This window comes from Schistocerca gregaria, chromosome 1 (genome assembly GCF_023897955.1).
Source record: "Schistocerca gregaria isolate iqSchGreg1 chromosome 1, iqSchGreg1.2, whole genome shotgun sequence".
Classification (NCBI taxonomy): Eukaryota; Metazoa; Arthropoda; class Insecta; order Orthoptera; family Acrididae; genus Schistocerca; species Schistocerca gregaria.
In genome coordinates, this window is record NC_064920.1 from 1,026,417,563 (window position 1) to 1,026,434,828 (window position 17,266).

At 42.7% G+C, this 17,266-nt stretch overlaps 1 pseudogene; it reads right to left on the minus strand.

The window, feature by feature from the left end:
* Positions 1-16,671: 16,671 nt before the first annotated feature.
* On the minus strand, positions 16,672-16,789 carry LOC126287382 (5S ribosomal RNA; annotated as a pseudogene).
* Between the last annotated feature and the right edge of the window lie 477 nt (positions 16,790-17,266).

Below are 17,266 nucleotides of genomic sequence, written 5' to 3' on the forward strand. Positions count from 1 at the left end.
GAAAGCAGTGAATAAAAGCAGGCATGTTTATCACCAAAATATGCAATAACCCTAATAGCATGAGTAGCTGAAGCTAACAATTTCATGTGTTTCTCCCAATACAGTTTCTCATCAGTGCTCCCTGCCGCCGTTGGATAAGCAGCTGCAGCAGCAAGTCGTATAACCCTAGCTTACTTATTTCTTAGATAGTTTAATTAATTTCTTTGCGTGTTTTTGGGTACTTTCATTGATCAATTCATATATTTCGGGCGTATTATAGTATTTGAGGGTTGTAGCATCGCGCCTTAGTACCTGAATAGTGTACATTCGCGTAGTCGTCTGTCTTCTGTTTTTGTTTTGAACAGCCAGTGTCGGTTGGTCACAGCCATTGTGCTCCCTGCCGCCGTTGGATAAGCAGCTGCAGCAGCAAGTCGTATAACCCTAGCTTACTTATTTGTTAGATAGTTTAATTAATTTCTTTGCGTTTTTTTGGGTACTTGAATTGTTTAATTCATATATTTCGGGCGTATTATAGTATTTGACAGTTGTAGCATCGCGCTTTAGTGTTTACTTCGTAGATTCTTATTTAAATTGCGTGTGAGTTTCGTATAGGAGGTGCAATTTCGAGTTTTAGTTACTGTAATCGTAAATTCAGCAGATTGTAGCACAGTCATTAGGCATTTGTACAGGTTAGTTGATACATTCTTTGCGTGTTTCGCTTGCGTTATCTAGGCACGGACTCGTGTTTCAGTAACTGTTGTTCAACATCGATTAGAATGGACAGGGACTGCGATTGCTGTGTTCGGATGAGGGCTGACTTGGCATCCCTTCGCTCACAGCTGCAATCGGCGCTGACTTCGGTCGCGCAGCTTGAGGCTCTTGCCAATGGGCACCACTGTGGGGAGCCGGACTTGGGTATCACGGGGATTTCAACCTCGTCCCGTCTGTCCCCAGATCGGTCTGCCACTGTGGTTGCCCCGGTTGCTGCCCGCAGTGGGGCCGAGCCCTCGCCTGTGGTTGATTGGGAGGTCGTTCCAAGGCGTGGCAGGCAGTGAAAGGCGTCCCCGGAGGCTGATCAGAAAGCCTCCCCGGTGCGTCTGACAAACCGGTTTCAGGCACTGTCTCTGGCTGAGCCAGATGCAGCTGCCTGCCCTGTTTCAGAGGATCATTCTCAGCCTTCAAGGTCCGGGCAATCGCAGAGGGTGGGCTTACTGGTAGTTGGGAGCTCCAATGCTAGGCGCGTAATGGGGCCCCTTAGGGATACGGCGGCTAAGGAGGGGAAGAAATCCAGTGTGCACTCCGTGTGCATTCCGGGAGGAGTCATTCATGATGTGGAAAGGGTCCTTCCGGATGCCATGAAGAGCACAGGGTGCAGCCAGCTGCAGGTGATGGCGCATGTCGGCACTAATGACGTGTGTCGCTTTGGATCTGAGGAAATTCTCTCTGGATTCCATCGGCTATCTGATTTGGCAAAGGCTGCCGGTCTTGCTTACGAGATGAAGGCAGAGCTCACCATCTGCAGCATCGTTGACAGAACCGACTGCGGACCTTTGGTGCAGAGCCGGGTGGAGGGTCTGAATCAGAGGCTCAGACGGTTTTGCGACCGTATTGGCTGCAGATTCCTTGACTTGCGCCATATGGTGGTGGGGTTTCGGGTTCCGCTGAATAGGTCAGGAGTTCACTACACTCAGCTGGCGGCTACACGGGTAGCGGAGGATGTGTGGCGTGGACTGGGCGGTTTTTTAGGTTAGAAGGCCTCGGGAAAGTGCGGGATGGGCTGCAATGTCAAAGGGTGCTTGGCAATTACAGGACGTGCTTGGATCAAGGAACAGTCGGAATTTTAGTTGTAAATTGTTGTAGTTGCGCTGGAAAAGTCCCTGAGCTTCAAGCGCTAATAGAAAGCACAGAAGCTGATATCGTTATAGGTACAGAAAGCTGGCTAAAGCCTGAAATAAGTTCTGCAGAAATTTTTACGAAGTCTCAGACGGTGTTGAGGAAGGATAGATAAGGCAGAATTGGTGGTGGAGTGTTTGTGTCTGTCAGTAGTGGTTTATCTTGTAGTGAAGTCGAAGTAGATACTCCGTGCGAATTGGTGTGGGTGGAGGTTATACTTAACAGCCGAATTAAGTTAATAATTGGCTCCTTCTACCGACCCCCAGACTCCGATGATACAGATGCGGAACAGTTCAGAGAAAGTTTGAGTCTCGTAACAAATAAATACCCCACTCATACGGTTATAGTTGGTGGGGACTTCAACCTACCCTCGGTATGTTGGCAAAAATCCTTGTTCAAAACCGGTGGTAGGCAGAAAACGTCATCCGAGATTGTCCTAAATGCTTTCTTCGAAAATTATTTCGAGCAGTTAGTCCACGAACCCACGCGAATTGTAAATGGTTGCGAAAACACACTTGACCTCTTAGCCACAAACAATCCAGAGCTGATAGAGAGCATCATGACTGATACAGGGATTAGTGATCACAAGGTCATTGTAGCTAGGCTCAATACCATTTCTTCCAAATCCATCAGAAACAAACGCAAATTAATTTTATTTAAAAAAGCGGATAAAGTGCCACTAGAAGCCTTCCTAAAAGACAATTTCCATTCCTTCCGAACTGACTATGCGAATGTAGACGAGATGTGGCTCAAATTCAAAGATATAGTAGCAACAGCAATTGAGATATTCATACCTCATAAATTGGTAAGAGATGGAACGGATCCCCCGTGGTACACAAAAAAGGTCCGAACACTGTTGCAGAGGCAACGGAAAAAGCATGCGAAGTTCAGAAGAACGCGAAATCCCGAAGATGGGCTAAAATTTACAGACGCGCGAAATTTGGCACGTACTTCGATGCGAGATGCCTTTAATAGGTTCCACAACGAAACATTGTCTCGAAATTTGGTAGAAAATCCGAAGAAATTCTGGTCGTATGTAAAGTACACAAGCGGCAAGAGGCAGTCAAAACCTTCGCTGCGCAGTGCCGATGGTACTGTTATCGACGACTGTGCCGCTAAAGCGGAGTTATTGAACGCAGTTTTCCGAAATTCCTTCACCAGGGAAGACGAATGGAATATTCCAGAATTTGAAACACGAACATTTGCTAGCATGAGTCTCTTAGAAGTAGATACCTTAGGGGTTGCGAAGCAACTCAAATCGCTTGATACGGGCAAGTCTTCATGTCCAGATTGTATACCGATTATGTTCCTTTCAGATTACGCTGATACTATAGCTCCCTACTTAGCACTCATATACAACCGCTCGCTCACCGATAAATCTGTACCTACAGATTAGAAAATTGCGCAGGTCGCACCAGTGTTCAAGAAGGGTAGTAGGAGTAATCCATTTAACTACAGACCTATATCATTGACGTCGGTTTGCAGTAGGGTTTTGGAGCATATACTGTATTCAAACATTATGAATCACCTCGAGGGGAACGATCTATTGACACGTAATCAGCATGGCTTCAGAAAACATCGCTCTTGTGCAACGCAGCTAGCTCTTTATTCGTACGAAGTAATGGCCGCTATCGACAGGGGATCTCAAGTTGATTCCGTATTTCTAGATTTCCGGAAAGCTTTTGACACCGTTCCTCACAAGCGACTTCTAATCAAGCTGCGGAGCTATGGGGTATCGTCTCAGTTGTGCGACTGGATTCGTGATTTCCTGTCAGGAAGGTCGCAGTTCGTAGTAACAGACGGCAAATCATCGAGTAAAACTAAAGTGATATCAGGTGTTCCCCAGGGAAGCGTCCTGGGACCTCTACTGTTCCTGATCTATATAAATGACCTGGGTGACAATCTGAGCAGTTCTCTTAGACTGTTCGCAGGTGATGCTGTAATTTACCGTCTAGTAAGGTCATCCGAAGACCAGTATCAGTTGCAAAGCGATTTAGAAAAGATTGCTGTATGGTGTGTCAGGTGGCAGTTGACGCTAAATAACGAAGAGTGTGAGATAATCCACATGAGTTCCAAAAGAAATCCGTTGGAATTCGATTACTCGATAAATAGTACAATTCTCAAGGCTGTCAATTCAACTAAGTACCTGGGTGTTAAAATTACGAACAACTTCAGTTGGAAGGACCACATAGATAATATTGTCGGGAAGGCGAGCCAAAGGTTCCATTTCATTGGCAGGACACTTAGAAGATGCAACAAGTCCACTAAAGAGACAGCTTACACTACACTCGTTGGTCCTCTGTTAGAATACTGCTGCGCGGTATGGGATCCTTACCAGGTGGGATTGACGGAGGACATCGAAAGGGTGCAAAAAAGGGCAGCTCGTTTTGTATTATCACGTAATAGGGAAGAGAGTGTGGCATATATGATACACGAGTTGGGATGGAAGTCATTACAGCAAAGACGTTTTTCGTCGCGGCGAGACCTTTTTACGAAATTTCAGTCACCAACTTTCTCTTCCGAATGCGAAAATATTTTGTTGAGCCCAATCTACATAGGTAGGAATGATCATCAAAATAAAATAAGAGAAATCAGAGCTCGAACAGAAAGGTTTAGGTGTTCGTTTTTCCCGCTCGCTGTTCGGGAGTGGAATAGTAGAGAGATAGTATGATTGTGGTTCGATGAACCCTCTGTCAAGCACTTAAATGTGAATTGCAGAGTAGTCATGTAGATGTAGATGTAGATGTAGATGTACCCAGAAACTTTGAGTATTCTGGCTTAGCAACAGACTTCTGTTCATAGTCTATGTTTATCAATGGTGTTATGTCATTTGCTAAACAGAATTGTATAAACTGTGTTTTCTCAAAGTTTTGTGAGACTCCATTTGCAGAGAACCACTTAATAATTTTCTGATAGACATTATTTACAATTTCCACAGCTGATTCTTGCTTGTTGGGCTTGATTACTATACTTGTATCATCAGCAAAAAGAACTAGCTTTGCATCTTCATGAATATAGAGTTATAAGTCGTATATACATATTAAGAACAATGAGGGACACAAGACTGAACCCTGTGGGACATGATTCATGATACCTCACCGGTTAGAGGGCTTTGCTGGTTTTTGCAGACTATCTGTACTGTTAATTTCGACCTTCAGCATTCTTACAGTTAAGTATGAATTAAACCATTTATGCACTGTCACACTCATACAACAATACTTAAGTTTATCTAGAAGAATTTCATGATTCACACAATCAAAAGCCTTTGAGAGATCACAAATTATCCCAATGGGCGATGTTTGGTTATTCAGTGCAGAGAGAGCATATGTAGAATTTTCTGTTGAAAACCCTTTCTGAAAACCAAATTGACATTTTGTTAGTACTTATTTTTCACACATATGTGACACTACTCTTGAATACATTACTTTTTCAGGAATTTTGGATAAAGCTGTCAGACGTGAGATTGGGCAGTAGTTGTTAGCATCACACCTATCCCCTTTTTTATGCAATGGTTTAACAATAGCATATTTCAGTCTATCTGGAAAAATGCCCTGTTTCAGTGAGCTTCTGCATACGTGGCTAAGAATCCTACTTATTTGTTGTTAGTACTCTTTTGGAAATGCCATCAATTCCATGTGAGCCTTTACTTTTGAGTGAATTTATTATTTTCCTAATTTCAGTAGGAGAGGTGGGTTGAATTTCAATTTTATCAAATTGCTTAGGTACTGCCTCTTCCATGTATTGCCTTACATTTTATAGTGAATAACTGGATACTATTTTCTCTACAACACTTAAAAAATGATTAAAATGTCTTCTACTTCTTACTTCTTTAAACAAACTTTCCATTGTGTACATACGATAGAAATACAGTCTTCCTGTGCTTTCAGTTGCCCTGTTTCCCTTTTAACAATATTCCAAATTGCTTTAATTTTATTATCAGATTTGCTAATCTCAGACATAACGCACATACTTCTGGACTTTTTAATAACTTATCATAAAACAGTGCAGTAGTTTTTATGTTTCACTGTTTTGGGATCATTACATCTCCTAGCTATGAGTTCCATTTTCCTTTTCTGTTCACAAGATATTTTTATCTCTTTAGTAAGCCATGGCTTTTCACATGGTTTCTTACAGTTATATTTTACGGTTTTCTTAGGGAAACTGTATTCAAATATACTCACAAGGGTATCGTGAGACACATTAAATTTTAAATTAGCATCATGTCCCTTGTGCACCTCATCCCACGCTAACTGTTGCAAGATTTCTCTAATATTTTGAATCGTAAAATCGTCAGCTTGAATAAAGATAATTTACTAGCAAGATCACATTTGTAAAATTATTATTTATGAAGACCAGTTTCGGTAAACTGGGATACCATCATTTGACCTATGAATAGCTTACATGAAGTGTAAAATATATTACATTATGAAAGCTAGAGTACATATCATTAACAGAATAGATAGATTGAATAATTGTTACACTTACCTCAGTACAGGTTAAAACATGTTGCCAGTTTGAGCTCTAAATGTACTCCATATCTTAAATAGCTGACCAGCTGAAGTAAGATGCATTAGTATGTCAAACTTAAAACCACTACATAAAATATGTTTCAAGTAACAACTAGTATTTACAATATGTTTCGACAAGTGCTTCCGACCCATACTATAGATTACAGGGTACATCACCGATGCAAGGGCACCTCTGAACTGATGCACAGCGAAAGTTACTAGAGAACATGTTGACGTTTAGGGCTGCATTCTTGTCGGAATTATTTTTGTCGTGTTATTTTTGATCCATGTTTATATAGAATAAATTCTCATGTCGCTTGTATGTTCAGATTGTAACGAAAACCAGTTTACTTTCGTGTTCAATTCAGAACTGCATGGTAATAGGGTGTTCTGATTACCACATCCGTGAATGCATGTGGCAGTTAGACTGTTTCCCCCTCAAATAAAAACTGGAAAAACGACTGCACTTCAGTTATTTTCTGTCTATGTTGTAAACAGCCATTGTTCCATTGTTGATACCGTAATTGTTGTGTGCTACTTAAACGATCCACGTAGGGTTAGCTGTCTTGTACACAATCTTCTGGAACGTTACTATATCTTTCACAAAAAATGCGCAATTGTCTATTCGTTGCATTGAAATATTTTCTTCCTTGGAATTTACAACCACGTGGCTTTCTATGTTTGAACCAGCACTGGGTTTCCTCACGGTACCTGGACTCACTAGCAAATGGACAAGTTTTGCTTCGCCACTTATTCTTTTGCTGTTTTCCTTAACATTTTTGTAGCTATCCAGCAAGTCTACATGTGGCAGTTTGCTGATGTACGCACTTTGGAGCAACTACGTCATCAGTCTCTACAACATAAATTTCGTTATTATTTGCTTGGATTTCAAATTTCTTCTTCTGAGCGCTTAGTTTCATACCACACTGATGGTAAATTCATTGTCTTGCACCGATTTCGTGTACAAGATGAAGCCCATTACAGAGTTCTGCATTAATGGAACAGCATTCCTCGCCAACACTAAGAGTCTGTTTCTCTCAGAAATTTTTTAATGAAATTGTCCTTTCCTTTGTGAAAACACTTCCGTTGACGTTAGAATATCTGAGTCAGATTTCGTTATCAGAGCATAATACCTGAAAATTGGCTGAATATTAGGGTAAAACGTGACCTGCACAGGATTTTTAGATTCTGAAGGCTCTGACAGTTGACGCAAAAAGTAATAATAAATGATAATATTCTTCTCGGGTCTGCTGCCGGATCATAACGTCATCTTGACACAATATTTCAGCTATCCAACTGGCCGCCATCTTCAGGTGAGAGTGCTGGTACACTATCTCGCCAAATCTCTCCAGTTCTGGCGAGATCGTGTCAAGATGACGTTATGATCCGGATGCACACCCGAGAAGAATATTATCAGTTATTACGCTGGGAAAGCCTTCGTAACGACGCAGAAAGTAAATAAATGTTACATATTGCGCGTACATAGAAAGAGAAATCCTCTACTGCGCAATGATACTATTGATTATAAACTGCTGGAAACAGTATCTACCGCAAAATATCTAGGATTAACTATTCAGAGCGACCTTAAGGGAATGACTACACAAAACAAATGTAGGAAAATCAGATGTCAGACTGAGATTCATAAGAAGAAGGAGTCGCTTGTAAGGCGCTTGTTCGGTTTATTCTAGAGTATTATTCATTTGTACCAGGCGTGACTGATAGAAGAGATGGAGTTTCGTCACGGGATCGTATAGTCGTCGTGAGAACATTACCGAGGTGCTCAACAAACTGCGTTGGCTGACATTATTACAGAGGCGTTATGCATCAGGGAGAGGTTTACCATTGCAGTTCGAGAGAGCACATTCCGGTAAGAACCGAACATCATATTACTCCCTCTCACATACATCTCGTATAATGACCACGACGAGAAAATTCAAGAAATTAGAGCCAATACTGGGCATTGCCGACAATCATTCCTAACACCTTCCATTCGCGAGTAGATCAGGGTAAGGGGTGGGGTGATAAGTCGGGGTGGGGGGTGGGGGGTGGGGGGGGGAGGAAGAAATCAGGCAGTGGTACCGGAAGTGCCCTCCACCATACACCATTGGGTGACTTGCTGAGTGTGATGTAGATGTAGAATGTGTTTCAAAATTTTAATCTGACGTTTAAAAGCATTTTGTAAGATGACAGTAGGCTTTCAACTGACGGTGAAAATTTCTTTCACCACACGGATTCGTAATGACAACGAACGAGTCAAGTGCTAGCGCACAGATATTCTTCGGCTACGGAGACGGGCTGGGCATTACACCAGTTGAACATCTGCACTCCCACATGAAAGAGTAGTGCTGACAAAAGAAACGAAACTGCGGAGTTTGAAAGTGGAAAACTAATATCTCATCCATATCCGCAAAGCAAGGTTAGATGTTATCAGACAGGTGTGGAAAAAGGCCAGAGATCCCAAACATCCAGGATACATTATACAATATTTTTTCTAGGCTACGTTTTATTCCTGCCACTGTCATATTTAGCACACAGGCCTCATAATATCTCGAGCGTAAACAATGAACCACTTGACGTCTATACCACATTTCACAATGTCATTAATATGTCACCGTATGAGCCGTTTCTACACAGCTATCACGAGTATCGTAAGCGAAGTGACAAAAATCTATTCCCAGTGATAAATGGCTTCACAAAACTGTGTAATCATACACGTTTTGGGTTTCGCAACGATGACGGCATCGCTGCGTATAAACTGTTGACGTGTGTGCTTTAATATGCTGGTCGATGAAGCTACACATTTACGTAATTATATTGGGACGCGGCAGTAATTCTTCGGTGACAGGTTAATCGTTTCTACATTGGCGAAATTCCGACGTCTATGTGTGCTGCGTCTCACGCAACCGTCAGTATTGTAACGCAGCTTTAATTTTCACTTCGTACTTTGTCGCTAAAGGTGAACGTCGACGTAAAGTGACTATCCAGGATTGACGGATAGTTTTCCTGGCAGGCAGCTGTCAGAACGAAACGATAGAGTTGCGAAATTAAACCAGTCAGAAGGGAAGAAATTCGAAACATTTTTACCGTACAATTCATAGAATGAATTAAAAACGCCGATGCAGTAACGATAGTTGACAATATTTCTTTCTGTATGCATGTAAATCTTCTGACTCATTGAGACACGTAAATTATCTCTTAGAACTACGGTAGTGGAGTCAACGATCATGTAGTGGAAGTGATGCTGATATTAGTTTCGAAACACATAGACGCAGACACACACACACACACACACACACACACACACACACACACACACACACACACAAACACACACACGAACACCAAACAGATGAGTGCGCATGAGCGCACGCCCACAAGGACATACATTATTTCTACGAGGGGCGTTCGACAAATAATGGAACTTTCTTTTTCCTCAGGTAATTCATTGTGGGATATCGTGGAATATTCGTGCTTGAACTCCTGTACTTTTATGAAGTTCCGATAGATGGCAGCGATATACGTAGCATTCAAACTGGCGTCTGTAACGTAGCTGCGTTCCAAGCAGAGAGCTGTCATTGCGTATATTCTTGGCGCAGTACCAGAGCATCGCGGACATTCATAGGCGCTTGCAGAATATCGATGGAAACCTGGCACTGAACAGGAGCACAGTTAGTCGTCGTTGGGCGAGTTGTCTGTCATCCTGGCACAAGGTCGCGCAAACCTGTCCGTTCTCTCGTGTGCCTACCGACTGCATGCAGTTGTGACTCCTGCGATGCTGGAACGTGCGGACACTCTCATTCGAGATGATGGATGTATCACAATCAAAAACGTCGCCGCACAACAGGACTATTAAGAGCAACGAAAGGCCATCTGGACGGAACTGCTTGCGCTTTACGAGACTGATCGTACAAATTTTCTGTCGAAGATAGTCACAGGCGATGAAATATAGGCTCATCACTTCGAATCGGAAACAAAACGGCAGTTCATGGAGTAGCGCCACACCATCTTTCGTCCGAAGAAAAAGTTAAAAGCCATGTCTTAAGCCGGTAAAGTCATGGCGACGGTCTACTGGTATTTCGAAAGCGTTATAATGTTTGGTACCCCTTATAAGGGTGCAACTATCAACTCGGAAGTGTATTGTGCCCTCAAGAAACTGAAGAAACAACTGGAGCATGTTCGTCACCACAAAATTTTAAACGAACGTCTTCTTCTCCAAGATGGGATAGCAGTTCGATTTTACACAGAGTACGCGAAGGAACTTGCCCCCCTTCTTGCAGCGGTGTACCGTAGGTCTCTAGAAGAGCGAAGCGTTCCAAAGGATTGAAAAAGGGCACAGGTCATCCCCGTTTTCAAGAAGGGACGTCGAACAGATGTGCAGAACTATAGACCTGTATCTCTAACGTCGATCAGTTGTAGAATTTTGGAACACGTATTATGTTCGAGTATAATGTCTTTTCTGGAGACTAGAAATCTACTCTGTAGGAATCAGCATGGGTTTCGAAAAAGACGGTCGTGTGAAACCCAGCTCGCGCTATTCGTCCACGAGACTCAGAGGGCCTTAGACACGGGTTCACAGGTAGATGCCGTGTTTCTTGACTTCCGCAAGGCGTTTGACACAGTTCCCCACAGTCGTTTAATGAACAAAGTAAGAGCATACGGACTATCAGATCAATTGTGTGATTGGATTGAGGAGTTCCTAGATAACAGAACGCAGCATGTCATTCTCAATGGAGAGAAGTCTTCCGAAGTAAGAGTGATTTCAGGTGTGCCGCAGGGGAGTGTCATAGGACCGTTGTTATTCACAATATACATAAATGACCTGGTGGATGACATCGGAAGTTCACTGAGGCTTTTTGCAGATGATGCTGTGGTGTATCGAGAGGTTGCAACAATGGAAAATTGTACTGAAATGCAGGAGGATCTGCAGCGAATTGACGCATGGTGCACGGAATGGCAATTGAATCTCAATGTAGACAAGTGTAATGTGATGCGAATACATAGAAAGATAGGTCCCTTATCATTTAGCTACAAAATAGCAGGTCAGCAACTGGAAGCAGTTAATTCCATAAATTATCTGGGAGTACGCATTAGGAGTGATTTAAAATGGAATTATCATATAAAGTTGATCGTCGGTAAAGCAGATGCCAGATTGAGATTCATTGGAAGAATCCTAAGGAAATGCAGTCCGACAACAAAGGAAGTAGGTTACAGTACGTTTGTTCGCCCAGTGCTTGAATACTGCTCAGCAGTGTGGGGTCCGCACCAGGTAGGGTTGATAGAAGTGATAGAGAAGACCAACGGAGAGCAGCGCGCTTCGTTGCGGGATCGTTTGGTAATTGCGAGAGCGTTACGGAGATGATAGATAAACTCCAGTGGAGGACTCTGCAGGAGAGACGCTCAGTAGCTCGGTATGGGCTTTTGTTAAAGTTTCGAGAACATACTTTCACCGAAGAGTCAAGCAGTATATTGCTCCCTCCTACGTATATCTCGCGAAGAGACCATGAGGATAAAATCGGAGAGATTAGAGCCCACACAGAAGTATACCGACAATCCTTCTTTCCACGTACAATACGAGACTGGAATAGAAGGGAGAACCGATAGAGGTACTCGGGGTACTCTCCGCCACACACCGTCGGGTGGCTTGCGGAGTATGGATGTAGATGTAGATGTAGATGTAGAAGACAACGCAAGGCCTCATACAAATCTTGACACCCGTGAGGAGCTCGCTAAACTTTTTACTGACCTGTTCTCCCACTCCACCCTACAGTCTGAGTACCACTGCTTCCGACTTCTATCTGTTTGGCCCAATGAAGGATGCACACCGCTGGAAGCAGTAAATGGATGATGGGGAAGTTGTTGAAGCTATATATATATAGGGCTATAAAAGTATGGACTTGATCTTATACCACACTCCTTCGATGTAGTCGAGGCACATACCAGCTGCAAAGCATTTTTATTCATTACGTTAATTATTAAATGTAATTATGTACAATTCTTTCTAATTTTTTGTGGACCCACCCCTGACTAAGGTCATCTACACAAAACAAACTTGGCTTTATCTAGAATGAAATTTTCACTCTACAGCGGAGTGTGCGCTGATATGAAACTTCCTGGCAGATTAAAACTGTGTGCCGGACCCAGTTTCTATAAAGTTTGAAGGTAGGAGACGAGGTACTGGCAGAAGTAAATCTGTGAAGACGGGGCGTGAGTCGTGCTTAGGTAGCTCAGTTAGTAGAGCACTTGCCGGGGAAAGGCAAAGGTCTCGAATTCGAGTCTCGGTCCGGCACACAGTTTTAATCTCCCAGGAAGTTTCTTAGCTTTATCTGTTGGTTATTGTCTTTAAAAAATCGCGTAATTTGCTTCTATTCCGCTACTTGACGGTTACACTACACGATCAGGAAAGGTACTACAATGTCTTAATGTGAAGCATGTGAGCCTACATGGAGTTGTAAAACGGAAAAAGTGGAATCATAATTTAATCATGCAATGAAACTGAACATTTTCTAACAGTTAGGGCGAACAAACTGATTTCGCACACATACAGTTCCCGCTCAAGCCACTCACTTTGTCTACTGAATCACGGCTTCTGAATCAACAAGACACAGCGTGTGGAACGTACTGGTTGCTTAGGAGTACTTAAATTTAAGTTGCGGCTTAAAGTCGCACAGGAAGCCTGCGACTATTACGTAAATGCTAAACACGTCTTGTTCGTCACCTGTTGACCACCAATAAAGACAGACTGCTTGTTAAAACGTTATTCATTTACGGTTTCAGGCACAGCCCTTCATCACAATATCAGATAAAACTACTTAATACAGAATATAATGTCAGATGATTTCAGTCTGCACCAATGTTAACTTTCGAAATATGCGACACAATACACTGATATTTTTATGATAGGGAAAGGTAAAATAATGGAAGTTGGACGCGTACTGCGTGTGGGAGTGGCATAATGTGCTTGGTGAGTGACATAACGTATTCGGTGCTCCGTTGTCACAACCGATTAGAGGTCACTAAGACACTGCAGATAACGTGACAGCATGATGAAGGCCAAAATGAATAATCTGACCTGATTAAAATCTTTTACCCGTCTATTTTACATTTCAATTTTTTTCTTGCATTGTCAGTGTTATGACTGATTTGACGCGGCTTCCTCTCCTATAAGAGTTTCGTCACCTCTGAGTAGCAGTTACACGCAGTACCCTCAATTATTTGTTGAAATATTCCTATTCCTCTTTTCGTTTATAGTTTTTACCCTCTACAGCTCTCTTAAACACCAAAAACATTGTTCCTTGAAGTTTTCACACGAGTCCCGTCGTCCTGTTTCTTCTTCTCGTCAGTTTTTTTTCCACATATTCCTCTCCTCAACTGTTCTGAAGAGAACTTCCTCAATCATTACCTCATCAGTCCACCTAATTTTCAACATTATTTTGTAGCACCCCATCTCAAACGCTTCAATTCTGTTCTGTTCTGTTTTTTCCATAGTCCGTGATTCACTCCCGTACAATGCTGAGCTTCAAACGCATATTAAAAAAAAAAATTCTTCCACAAATTAAGATCAACGTTTGACACTGATAGACCTCTTTTGCCCAGAAATGTGCTGGTCTGTTTTTTGTGTCCTCATTGTTTCATTGATCAAGCATCGAAGATGGTATAATTTCTTCCTTTGGCTGCTTCATGTTACTTTATGTTGCATACCTATCTGACGTTACCTTAACACTATGACATTTTTACGTATGAGGTCAGTATCTAGATAGTCTACCAAAAACCTGAAGTGGTGAACTGTCTGAAAACTGAGTGAGAATATATACAGGGCCGGGTAACTTATAAAAAAGTTTCGTTCTACATACTTATCCTCCTGCCTGTTCTTTAAAATAAACAGTCTTTGTAGCAGAATTGAAATTTTCACTGTTTACTACAGTTTATATACGCAAATTGTTGATTTGTAATGTCAAACAGAGGGATCTTGTATGGAAAACAAAGAAAGCAGTACATATTTATCATACAGTGCTAGAAAACGCAATTTCCTCAACAAAAAGGTAAAATTTAAAAACGAATCCCAGAACAAAGGTATATGAAATGCTGCTGCAATACCTTGTCGAATTTATATAAAACATGCTTAAGATATTAATAAAAAAACTTTTGAATTTATCGATATTAACAGGAAACTCTTGCCTTTGATCATAATGGAGAACGGCCTGTTGGGTACAAAATGACAATAATATATTTTTTATATTCGTGCTTGTAAACTGTACTTGCATCAAACGTAATTGCTTTGGTTGCATAAAAACAAAGAAATTACGAGATCAACAAATTTGTATTAGTTATAAAATGCAGTTTACATTCTGTAAGGATATAAAATTCACAGCGGACTCACATTGAATCATGTGCGGTTCTAATTAAGTGCAAAATAAATAAATAAAGTAAAACAAAAAGAAAGAAAGAGAAGTTGTCAGCTCGCAGTTTCTCTCTCACAATTCAATTATGTTTCTTTCGCCAACAATGCTACCAATACTACCAGTAATCCTACCATATGCTGTGTACTTACGTAGTGTAACAAAATTTTCGAATCTTTATTTTCGTGGAGCACAACTGTACTCTCAATCTGTGCGCTCATCAGACTGCCCATTCCATGTAACAGGTCCGTCAATTCCTCGTCACTTTCACTGAGGCGCCGGCCTGGGTGACCGAGGGGTTCTAGGCGCTACAGTCTGGAACCACGCTACCGCTACGGTCGCAGTTTCGAATCCTGCCTCGGGCATGGATGTGTGTGATGTCCTTAGGTTAGTTAGGTTTAAGTAGTTCTAAGTTATAGGGCACTGATGACCTTAGAAGTTAAGTCCAATAGTGCTCAGAGCCATTTGCACCACTTTTTCACTGAGGCGATGAATGGATTCTCAAAAATGATAGAAACAAAACAAAAACTTGCGCTGACGCAGACGGGAAGCACGGATTGCATTGTGTGAATAGCTGTGTTCCGTTCGCGGATGTGTGTCCTGTGTCCTGTGGCTTGTGGCTGACTAAGCCGGCGCGGCGTCGCCGGACGGACGTCCTGCTGAGGTCACAGCGCGAAGGAAGAAAGGGAAGAAAGGGAGGGAAGGAAGGAAGGAAGGAAGCAAGCAGACGCAGTCGGCGGCCGATTACCGCTCCGTGGCACAGGGCCCGCGCCCACACAGGGGAACAGCGCTTCACGCCTCACGGAGGAAAAGGCGTAGCGCCTAGAGTACTGGTACTCGGGAGAGCTGAGGATCTGCTCGATGGGATCAGCGTGGCTTCAGGACAAGTGGGCCACTAGAAGGGGTCTCACCCTGTGCTTGATAAAGGAAGCAAGACTGAAGAAATATTAAGACAGGTTCGTCGGATTTCTTGATCTGAAAACAGTGTTCGCCGGCCGCTGTGACCGAGCGGTTCCAGGCGTTCCAGCCCGGAACCGCGCTGCTGCTACGGTCGTACGTTCTAATCCTGCCTCTGGTATGGATGTCTGTAATGTCCTTAGGCTAGTTAGGTTTAAGTAGTTCTAAGTCTAGAGGACTGATGACCTCTGACGTTAAGTCCCATAGTGCTTAGAGCCATTTCAACCATTTCAAACAGCGTTCCACACTTTTGACTGGAGCAAGATGTAATAAATTCTCAAGAGACTTGGTGTAAGCTACAGGGAAAGACAGATAGAAATGCACAAGAAGCAAGAGAGGAAAATAAGATTGGAAGTCAAAGAACGACACACTCGGGTTGGAAAGGGAATAAGGCGGGAATATAGTCTCTTGCCTCTTATTATTTCTATACATCAAAGAAGCAATGACAGAAGTTTAAGAAAGGTCCACGAGTGTGTTTGAAATTCAAGGTGAAATTATAACAGTAAACGGCTTTGCGATTTACTAGTAAAATATGAAAATTATTGCCAGACCGGAACCACTTTAAGCGAGTGGTCGCTGTAACTGCCTCGCCTATCCCAACAGGCCTCCAGGACCGACCCAAATTTCCTAAAGTCTACGTCCCACAGTGCTCGCATACAATGTACGACTTTCGTACAGGGAGAGACGTTGTCATGCTCGTCAGATTGCCTTGCTTTGGCATGAAATAGGTAGGCAAGCGGTCAGTCTTCAGGTCACAAGTGGCCCATCGGTACCACCCGACCACCGTGTCATCCTCAACTAAGGATGCGGATAGGAGGGGCGTGTGGTCAGCACACCGCTCTTCTGGTCGTTATGATGGCTTTCTTTGACCGGAGCCGGTGCTATTCGTTCGAGTAGCTCCTCGATTGGCATTACGAGGCTGAGTGCATCCCGAAAAACAGCAACAGCGCGTGGCGGCCCGGATGGTCACCCATCCAAGTGCTGGCCACGCCCGACAGCGCTTAACTTCGGTGATCAGACGGGAACCGGTGTATCCACTGCGGCAAGGCCGTTGCCTAAATACGGTGGGGCAGTGTCTGTATTTCACAGCGTCTGCATATTTCGATGCAATGTTCCACACTACATGCATGCACATTGCATCCAACTACACAGACACGGTGAAATACAGGCATTGCCGTACCGTAACTATTTTTCTTTCAAGTCATACTTCGCCGAGAGGATTTTTTAAACCGATAGACGGAGCATTCTCTGGATGAAAATTAATTAATTTAACTATCTCTGGGAGATTGTACGACACAAGGAAAGCACCTTTACTAATGTGTTTTCCTAAGAAGACGAAGAGTAATACAAACAACACTCAGTACTTCATTACCGAGTGCAACAGCATTAACACAACACAATTGCTTCAGTTATAGTACAGGTTCAAAACTGTCTCCATAGATTATAAATACACGTACACCGGTGGAGGATGTTGCATCTAACACGGTCAAATGCTCAAGGAGTATCTTTGATTCCTGCTGCTGCTGCTATTAT